This window comes from Helianthus annuus, chromosome 10, assembly GCF_002127325.2.
Source record: "Helianthus annuus cultivar XRQ/B chromosome 10, HanXRQr2.0-SUNRISE, whole genome shotgun sequence".
Lineage (NCBI taxonomy): Eukaryota > Viridiplantae > Streptophyta > Magnoliopsida > Asterales > Asteraceae > Helianthus > Helianthus annuus.
In genome coordinates, this window is record NC_035442.2 from 3950548 (window position 1) to 3961794 (window position 11247).

The window sequence follows — 11247 nt, forward strand, 5'->3', positions numbered from 1 at the left end:
ATCATTCATTTTTTTTTTTTTTTTTGCTTTTTTAAAAATGGAACATGTTACTCAGTTGAATATTTCTGACAAAATACGACTCTAATTGATTGTTTCCACTATCATATGTAAAAATGCAATTTCAGTCCTATAATGTATTTAAATATGTATGTATATGCAATTCGTGTAATACGCGGGTCTATAAACTAGTTATGAATAATATGAAGCCGTTTGTGGAAGAAAGTGAAAGTTTACAAACCGCAAGGGTTAAATGTGTCAACATGTTTAAATTATACCTCTAAGTGACCTTGTAATGATTAATTATGCTCCCGAGAATAAGTGATAAAAATTTTACAAGGTTTTGATATCGTATGAGGAAAATACGTTAACATTCGTAAGTGAGGGGTTAAAAGCGTCAACGTTGAAATTTAGGACTTTTCGGTGATCATAGAACTAACCGGGAGCTTAACGAAGTTTGTTTATGACTTAAGGTCCTTAAAAGTCAAGTTTGGGGGTTAAAAATGCAATAAAAACAAGTTAAAATAAAGATTTGAAGGACCAGGGACCAAAATTGCAAATCTGGCAAATTTGTGACCGGATCTGGGCCTCATACCGGCCGCGTAGACCCTCCCCTAATCCTTACGCGGGCCGCCTGAGACCTGCAGATACAGAAAACATGCACATGTGCCTGTTCAGCCTTTTCCACCGCCTTACATGCATGGTTTTCGATCCAAGAGGCTGCACCAGTGGTATTTCATGCATAGGGGACACTTGACTTGTGTGGAGCAATCTTGTGATGTTTTAAAGCCTACATAAGAGTTCTTGTTTCGTTGTTCTTGTGCATACTTTCAAAAATCATTCAAAGCTTACTCTCTGGAGCTCCCTGGACTTCAAGCAAGCGCAAGCTTTCCTCATCTTCTAATTCGTGCTAAGGGCCTTTGTAAGCATTCTTAGCCTTCCTAATTCAAGTTTTATTAGTTTAATGACCTAAAGTCAAAGCCGTCGTAGTTAAGCTTTGACTTAGTGATTAATCACTAATGGTCCAGTCATTTTTCGAATTGAAAGTGGCTATGAGTTGGTAATTATGTGGGTAATAAACCCTTAAAAGGGCACCCTCTGATTTCCACTCTAACTAGGTCAATTGTCGGGTCAAACTTAATTATAAAAAGTCAACAGAAAGCTATTTTGCAAATAAAATCATAATTAGCAATGTAGAAGCTAAGAAACCTATTTTAACACTTATATAACTTGGTAATTAATTTAAGAACATGTCTAAGCATGTTCAACCCGAAAATTTTGAGTTTAGGCTCGGTTCGGAACCGAAAGTCGCAAAAGTAGACTTTTGCTTTGACTTTCAGTTCTGACCCGATTTAGTTTAGTTTAGACGTGCCTTAGAGTTCCATTAGGACCAGGTTATAGGTTAGTATAGCCCTCTGAGATTATACAACTTGGTTCCTAATTTATCCAATTCATTTGCATGTTTCCGTTATATGATTAAAAGTTGACCATTATACCCTTTTGACCTTACAACGAGATTTTGGAAAATGTAAGAGGACAAAAACCTTTGTTACTGAATTATAAACATGTCCTAAAAATTTGACATCAGTTTGAGGTCTAAATTAGGAGTTATGCTCAATAGCGTAAATTGAAAGCTTTTTATTTATTTAAACGGTATTTTAGCATAAAGCCTATTTAAACCCAAATTTCGATACCAACTTTTTACCCACTGATGTAATATAGTATTTTGGGATTTTTGAAGATTTTTATTTATTTTTAAGCTGAGCATAACACAGGGTTCTTGCTTTGATTCGGTAATTGTCGGTTATACCCTTTTTGCTAATAAAATGAGTTTTACATAACATTTTGATACCAAACTTTTTTATACTGATTTTATATGATAAATAAAATATTTTGAACTTTATAAACTGATCAAAAACTCAGATTTCCTATTATAACCCGAAAATCGCTTAAAACCGACTTTTACGCGTTTTAAACGCATAGTATGGGTTAAAACTATTTTTATCATATAAGACTTAATACCTACTGATGTTTTAAGTAAATTTTTATACTTTAACAGTAAGCAAAAGTTTTGAACTCAGATTTCCAAATTTGACCTTTAAAGCTTATGTGAAATTACCAAAATGCCCCTACGGTGCATAGTTTGGTTATAAATGATAAATTTCACATATATGCAATACCCTACTGATATAACTTATTAAATTGAATATTTTTACTGATCATTTCAGACCTGAACCTCAGATTAATATTTAATCTCTTTTATAACCTTTAAAATGACCAAAATACCCCGACGGGGCTTACTTTGAGTTTAAATTCATTTTGGGCATAATGGAAGGTATCTTACTGATATCACAACATATTTAAGGCATATTAACTTAGGAAACCTGTTCATGACTCATTTGTTTACCCGTTATGCATTTTTCGCGTTCGGTGCGGTTTATGTAACTAATTTGCATAAATTAACTGAAACGGGTCAAACCTTATCATTTTTATCTCAAAATCCAGAATGTGTTTAGTTTACCCATATTATACAAGTCTTCAAACTTGTCGGGTTTAAATCACATTCTATTCCGGTCTTCGCTTAATCTTGCGTTTTGAACCGTATACCTTTCTTTAAAACTAACCGGTCTAAGTTTAAACTTAAGTAAGACCCGTTAGGAATCTAATAGGTTATTAAAACCTTCGTTCCAGATTTAGGAGACCAGTAAAAGATACTTGCACTTGCTGATTTCTACGGCTGGGATAAATTTGTATAATTTGCTTAGGTAAATACTTTTAACTTATTTTTCGTTATAAGGGCTTGGGATACGGTATTATAATAATACCGCTTGGTCGGGTGTGTATTTATTTAAATCAGATTGTGATTAATATATTTACATAACCCGTTTTAATCTGTTTTGTTTGGTATAGGGCCTTTGGGGGGTTAATGACCATGTCCTGGATATCCTCGGCTCATTCATTGAAATGGCCACGACTTAAGCACAGGGTGTAGGCATACACCTGACAGTTGCGTATGTATAAATGGTAATCCACAATAAGGAGTTCTCCTTGTGGGCATTATACCTGTGGTGTGTCAGTTAATCTTGTCTGGCTCTTCTAACCGGCTTTGACGGACGACAAACATATAAATCTGTATACAAGATTATTTTTAAACTAATTGTCCCAAGCTATAAAAAATATTTTGTGCCTTGTGCATTCAAATTAATTTTCTTAAAACATTTTCAAAATGAGTCGGTTAATTGTATTTACCAGTGTAAACTGACGTATTTTCCAAAAAGGCTAAAGTGCAGGTACTAGGCGGAATAGGCTGGCTACTCCTAGCATCAATAAAAAGTCTTGCAAGCTTAGATGTTTATAAATCTGTAGAACAATGTTCCTTTTAACTTTGATCAGCCTGTGGATCCCTTACAACCGTTTTGTAATAATTGATATTACTTTCATTCGGTTTGTAACGTTTTTATCTTTCGACTTCCGCTGTGTATTAAATTGTGATAATTTGACTATGATGATATCAACTACGTCACGATACTCCCCACCGGTAATACGTGGAAATATCGGGGTGTGACAGATTGGCTTCAACGCCACAATCAGATCTCAATCTGGGATGCGTTCACCAGCGCTCTAGCAAAACACTTCCGTTATTCCGATGTTGAAGCACCTGAAGGTTTATTGGCCAAATTAACTCAGACCACGACTGTGGCTGACTATCGTTCACGATTCGAGGCAATTTCCAACCGGACAATGCCTTTACCGGTGGAGTTCCTCATTAGTTATTGGATTTCTGGTTTACGTTCTGACATTAAACAGTTCGTGCTTTGTCATCAGCCCCAAACCTAGAGGATGCTATGGATAAAGCCCAACTACACGAGAATAGGATCTAGTTTGAACGTGGCTTGGGTCGGGTCACTTTGGGCTCATCAAAGCTGTTATTACCCACTCCTAAACCTGCAACGTTGACCACTCCACGATTACCCTCCTTCCAAAATAAACCATCTTCCTCCACCACCACGGCTCCGAAGTTCGGGTTTCGTCGCCTCACACCCACCGAAATCGCTCAGAAACGTGCACAAGGGCTTTGCTATCGATGTGATGAGAAATTTACATGGGATCATAAGTGTAAATCTACACCACAGTTGCTGTTCTTCGATGAGGATTCACTTGATCCTGGTGGCTCCCTGGATTCGCCGTCATCGGTAAGTATGGATTCTCTGTTGGCTGATAAATTACAATTAGATGAAGTTCAAACTCAATCTGCCATTTCTTATAATGCTTTGTCTGGGGGGGTGTTCTTCCACCACGTTGAGATTCACGTGTACAGTTCAAGGTAAATCGGTTCAAGTTCTATAGGATGGGGGAAGTACCCACTGTTTTGTGCAAACCAGAATTGCTACGTTCTTGAATTTTGCTATCGCAACGATTGAACCATTTTCTGTTTTGGTTGGAAGTTGTGAACGGTTGCCCTGTTCGGGTTTGGCTCGGGCTGTGGAAGTGGTTATTCAAGGCCATTCCCTTGTCGTGGATTTCTATGTTTTACCATTACAAGGTTGGGATATGGTGTTGGGCGTTTCGTGGTTAGCCACTCTTGGACCGGTTATCACCGACTATTCCAAATCGACTTTTGAGTTCTCTCTTCATGGGCAACAAATTATTTGGCTGGGAGATGTTCCTAGTGCTCAGACCATTCAATTTCATGGGTTTCAACACTTAGTACATAGTGATGGCATTGGTCAATTGTACCACTTGACACTTCTTCCAACTGTCACTACCACAACTGTTTACCCACCAGATTTACAGGCTCTTTTGGATCAGTTTGCAGCTGTATTTACTGCCCCAAAAGGGTTACCCCCTACTCGTTCTCAAGATCATCATATTGAGTTACTTCCGGCTAGTCAACCCGTCTCGGTCCGCCCTTACTGATACCCCCATTTTCAGAAACACGAAATTGAATGGTTGGCCAATGAGATGCTTCAACAAGATATTATTCGTCCTAGTACACGTGCTTTTTCTTCACCAGTTTTATTGGTTCGAAAAAAGGACGGGACATGGCGGTTTTGTGTGGATTACCGTGCCTTAAACTCTATCACGGTTAAGGATCGATTTCCTATTCCATCTATTGATGAGTTATACGGTGCACATTTTTTCTCTAAGCTTGATTTGTTGGCCGGGTATCATCAAATCCGACTCGCTAATGGGGATGCCATGAAAACGGCGTTTCGCACTCATGATAAACATTACGAATTTTTGGTTATGCCCTTCGGGCTTACCAACGCCCCTTCCACATTTCAACGGCTTATGAATGAGGTGTTTCGACCCTTTTTACGGCGCTTTATCTTGGTATTTTTCGATGACATTTTAATCTATAGCAAGACGTGGGATGATCACCTCCATCATATTGCTCTTACCCTCCAACTACTGTTGGATCACAGTTTGGTAGCCAAGCTCTCTAAATGTATCTTTCGGCAAACTCAAGTGGCTTACTTAGGCCATGTTATTTCTTCTATCGGTGTGGCTGTCGATCCCGATAAGATTAGTACCATCCAACAGTGGCCTATACCTAAAAATGTCAAAATGGTTCGTAGTTTTTTGGGCCTTGCCGATTATTACCGTCGCTTTATCAAAAATTATGCTTCCGTTGCCGGACCCCTCACCGATTTATTATGAAAAGATGCTTTTTGTTGGACTGAACAAACCTTGCAAGCTTTTACTCAACTCAAGCAGCTCCTCAGTTCCACGCCTGTTCTTCACCTTCCCGATTTTTCTAAACCGTTTACCATTGAAACCGATGCCTCCGGATCTGGGATTGGAGCTATTTTGTCCCAAGAGAAACATCCCCTGGCTTATTTTAGTAAAAAGCTTTGCCCTCGAATGCAACAAGCTTCGACATACCATCAGGAAATGTATGCTATCACGCAAGCTATTGCTAAATGGCGTCAATATTTATTGGGCCACAAGTTCACCATAATCACCGACCAACAATCCTTAGAGCGCCTTCAAGATCAGGTTATTCAAACTCCCGAACAACAAAAATGGTTCGGTAAACTTTTGGGGTTTGATTTTGATATTGTTTACCGTCCCGGAAAACAAAACAGTGCTGCCGACGCCCTTTCTCGAGTCCCCTTAGGCCATATAATGGCCATTTCAGCACCGGTTCCTACCTTGTTGCAGGGCCTCACATCTGCTGTTCGTGCTGATCCTGAAATGGCAGCCTTGCTTCAACGTTATCTCATTGATCCAACCCATTTTTCTGATTACTCGGTGAAAGATGGGTTGTTGTTGTTTAAGGGACGATTGTTGGTACCAAAGAATTCCGCTCTACGACACCAATTACTTCTCGAATTTCATTCGTCAGCAATGGGTGGCCACTCGGGCGTCACACGTACATATCAACGGTTATCTGCCACTTTTTATTGGAAGCAAATGAAGGCTGATGTTAAAGACTTTATTGCCCAGTGCCAAGTATGTCAACAAACTAAACCTTCCTTTTTGTCCCCGGGTGGCTTACTTCAGCCACTTTCCATTCCGAATGCGGTATTCGAAGATATTGTTATGGATTTTATCACGTGTTTGCCGGTTTCGCAAGGGAAAACTTTATTATGGTGGTGGTTGATCGACTTTCGAAATACTGACACTTTATTGCCTTACCTTCTACTTTCAACAGCCATACGATTGCAGCAGTCTTTACTATCGAGATCATTCGTTTACACGGTATTCCGCTTTCTATCGTCACCGATCGCGATGCTCGCTTTATGACTGATTTTTGGAAAGAATTGCACCGTATTAACGGTACTACCCTCAAATTCAGCACCGCGTACCATCCTCAAACGGATGGCCAATCGGAGGCACGTAAGCGTTGCTTGGAAATGTACTTACGTTGTTATGTCGCTGATCATCCTAACAAATGGGTGCATTTTCTGCCTTGGGCCGAGTTTTGGTATAACACGTCTTACCAAACGTCTTCTAAAATGACACCCTTTGAAGTTTTATATGGCCGCAAACCACCCTCTCTTACTCGTTATATTCGAGGGTCTAGTGCAACTCCGGAGTTAGACACTCAGTTTTTGGAACGTGATGTTGTTTTATCCTTGCTCAAAACAAATCTTGCTAAGTCTCAAGGCGGCTGATAAACATAGACGTGATGTGCAGTTTTTGGTGAATGATTGGGTCTTTGTAAAATTACAGCCCTATCGACAAGGCTCGGTTCGTTTGCAGCGTCATCACAAGTTGGGTCATCGATACTTTGGTCCCTATCGTATCATAGCCAAGATCGGAGAGGTCGCTTATAAACTTGACTTACCGGTCACCGCTAAGATCCATCCGGTATTTCATGTTTCGTTATTGCGCAAGTGTATTGGCAAACCGAGTACTCAAGTCACCCCATTACATTTGGTTGACTCTACTGCGACTCTGATTCTTCAACCGCAGGAGGTTCTGCAGACTCGCACGGTTTCTAAAAGTGGTCAACAGGTTCATCAAAGCCTTATTCAATGGGAGAGTCTCACCAAGGATGAGGCTACCTGGGAAGACACGAACCGGCTTCACCATCAGTTTCCAAACCTTCACCTTGAGGATAAGGTGGATTCTAATGGGGCGGGTATTGTTATGAATCCAATATGCCATCAGGTTACAAATGAGGTACAAACTATAAATCCACATCAAACAAGAAGGAGTGAAAGGGTAAAGTGCAACCCAAGAGATTTGAGGACCACATTATGGGAGGCACGTCAGCCTTGCCACAACAGAATTAGTTGCACTAGGGTATTTAAGTAATTATGGTGTGATCATGAAGTAGGCAATTTGTTAGATCTCAGATCATATTTCCTTTCTCATCTCCTTTCTGTATTTCTGTTCTTCCCATCTCTCATTCTTCAGTTATCAATAGAAATCATTTATCAATTACCCTGTTTCTTATTTAGTCATTACACAATCAACACCACCACATGATTCATGATTAACCGTCCCTAGCTTTTTAACGTTATTTTCACGAATTTAGTAAAACAATGTTAAAATTAGTGCCCTTTCACTTTTGCCCTCTAAAGGCCCACACATATATCCATTAATTTTAAACTCTTTTTTCTAATCTAAAATAATAGGTATTAAGAAAGATCATATGACATATATTATATTCAGGTAGTTTATATTAATTACGACCTTTTTTTTTTTTGATAAATTCATGATGATTATAGTCTATTCATGACAATACTATCGATATAATGATCATCCAAAAGTATTATCATTTTTTAAAGATTTATTTTATTTAATAAGCTATAATAATCACGAATTTGGTGACGATTTAGGCGGATTTTATTTTTCTTCACTTGGACGATTCGCTCGATCATAGTGGAATATGAAACATGGTTGATGATCTTGTGATGAAGAGGAAGATGATAGTTTTTTGGTAAATCTATACTATATAATAAAAGAAACCTGTTTTAAGACACTTGTCATTCTCTCATTTAATTGATTAAAATTATTAATAATACTAATTTTATATTATAAAGTTAAGTTACAATGAAGAAAACATGCGCTATCAATAAGAATTGTTATATATTTTAGTTTTATGAACTTTAAAGTGATATATCTTGAAGATAAAATATTATTAGAAAAAATAGAATGATTCTATCCGACATTTAAAGTAATATAAGATTTAATATTAATTGATTATTTATTATTTAATTAATTGATATAAGATAAGTATGAAAATGCAGGAAATTACAATTGTAGACGTCTTCAATGAATGACACATGTCACTTATTGGTTTCTTTTATTATATAGTATAGATATAGATATAGATTAGTTACTATACAAAGTTACATTTATATAACCTGTGTAATAAACGAAGTTTTTAAAGATATAACTTTTTTATCATTTGCTATGTAAAATTAGATTTATTCAACACGTGTAATACACGGGGTTTTTTAAGGATATAATTTATTTTATTATTTGGTAAATTTTTCAACCCAACTATACACGGGTTTTTTAATGATACCACGTTTTTAAGTATTTAATATACAAAATTACATTTATTTAATCTATGTAATACATATGGTTTTTAAAGATATAACTCTTTTTTAGATTTATTCAACACGTGTAATATACAGGGTTTTTAAGGATGTAAATTTTTTTATCATTTGGTAGATTTATTCAACCCGATTATACACGGGTTTTTTAAAGATAGAACGTTTTTAGTATTTAGTATACAAAATTACATTTATTTAATCTGTGTAATACACATGGTTTTTACAGATATAACTTTTGTTTTATTATTTGATATATTAAATTACATTATTTAACACGTGTAATACACGGGGTTATAACCTAGTTTTTAATAGAGTAAATTAGTAAAATGCACGGATAATCCCTGTGGTTTGATGAAATTTCACCTTTAGTCCCCAACTTTTCAGAATTACACTCTTAGTCCTTGTGGTTTGACAAGTTGTTACTGATAGTCCCTGTGGTTTGACAAGTTGTTACTCGGATAGTCCTTGTCATTTCACACCCACTTAACCAGAAAAACTAACCTCCATCCGTTTTGGGTACTATCCGAGTAACAAATTTTCAAACCACAGGTACTAAAAGTGTAATTTTGAAAAATTAAAGACTAAAGGTGAAATTTTACCAAACCATAGAGACTATCCATGCATTTTACTCTTTTTAATATTTCATTGGAACATTTGCAACTTCACTATTGAAGGAAAGTTAAATTCTATGATAGAGGGAAAGTTTCCATTTTCAATTTCTATAACGACAAAAAAACATAATCTTTTGAGGGGATGTTATCCAAATTTTAACAATACTTGTGTATGAAAGTTAATTTTCAAAAAAAAAAAAAAAAAAGAAAAAGAAAAAAACAATACTTGTGAACCAAATGGGACCTAACTTAAGAGTTTCTATTTTGCTATTGACAAAAGAAGATATTTCTTTTTAGAAATTATGAATTTGGTTTTCATTGTTTGCCAGACGATAACACGGTTAAAATTAATGATTTAACAATTGTAAGAATGTATGTTAAACTAGTAGATGCCCTGCCCGCGTTGCGGGGCAATGGCCGAATAACTCTCAATCAATTAAAAAAAGACTATTATAACTTTGCTATGAAAAAAAAAAACGATGATAAAACCGTAATTTTGGGCTCAGGGAAAAACTGTAATTTTTCAGGACAAATGAGCCAGTGTTGGGCAGCTAGAGTTATGCGCCGCACGCGTTGCGGGGCGCTAAACCGAGTATTTCTTAGGTTAATAACATGTACGCCTTTATGTCGGTTAGTTATACATGCTACCTATAAAACGATATAAAAAAGACATATCAAGTTAACCAATTAAAGAAAAACAGTACCATAGTTATGATAAAAAATTTTAACTAAAACGATGACAAGCGTGTAACTTAGAGTTGGGGGCAAAACAATAATTTGTCAGGACCAATTAGCGAGTGCTAGGCAGCTGTTTGGCATGAATAAAAACAAAATTAAATCAACAAAGTAAAATAAAACACTACCATGGTTTTGCCAAAGGAAAAAAACGATGGCAAGATTGCAACTTTTCGCGGAGGTAAAATCGTAATTTTAAAATGGAGGTAAAATAATATTTTGAACTGAGGGGAAAACCATTTTTTTTATTTTGAAATGGGGGCAAAATCGTAATATTTTAGCTGCGGGCAAAATCGTAATTTTTAGCTGGGGGCAAAATCGTAATTTTAAACTGGGAACCAAATCATAATTTGGCAGGACTCTAGCTGAGTGCAAAACCATATTTTTATTTTGAACTGGGGGCAAAATTGTATTTTTTAACTAAGGGCAAAATCGTAAATTTAAGCAAGGGGCAAAAGCAACATTTTATTTTGAATCGAGGGCGAAATCGTAATTTTACACCTAGGATAAAATTGTAATTTGACATCACCTATAAATAACTATTATATGAAAAATGAAAAATTAAAAAAAAAAACAAAAAGTCAAAGTGCAACACTATTCCCTGACGTCAGCAAAACTTGTTATTGTATATGTTGAGAATTCATGCCATGTGATGAGGGACTATTGAGGACTTCATGTTTTTTAAGTAAAAGGATAAAATAGTTATTTGCCATTCCATAGATTTGTAATGTCTATTATATATCTATAATATTTATTAAAATGCAAGTACAGTCGCACCTTGTTTTTTTTGTCATTTGTTGATTTATTTATAGCTTATAAAAATAAATGCGTCAACTACCTACAAGGTTCTGATGCAGGTCAACCGGTTCCAGTTGCATGTCTACAAC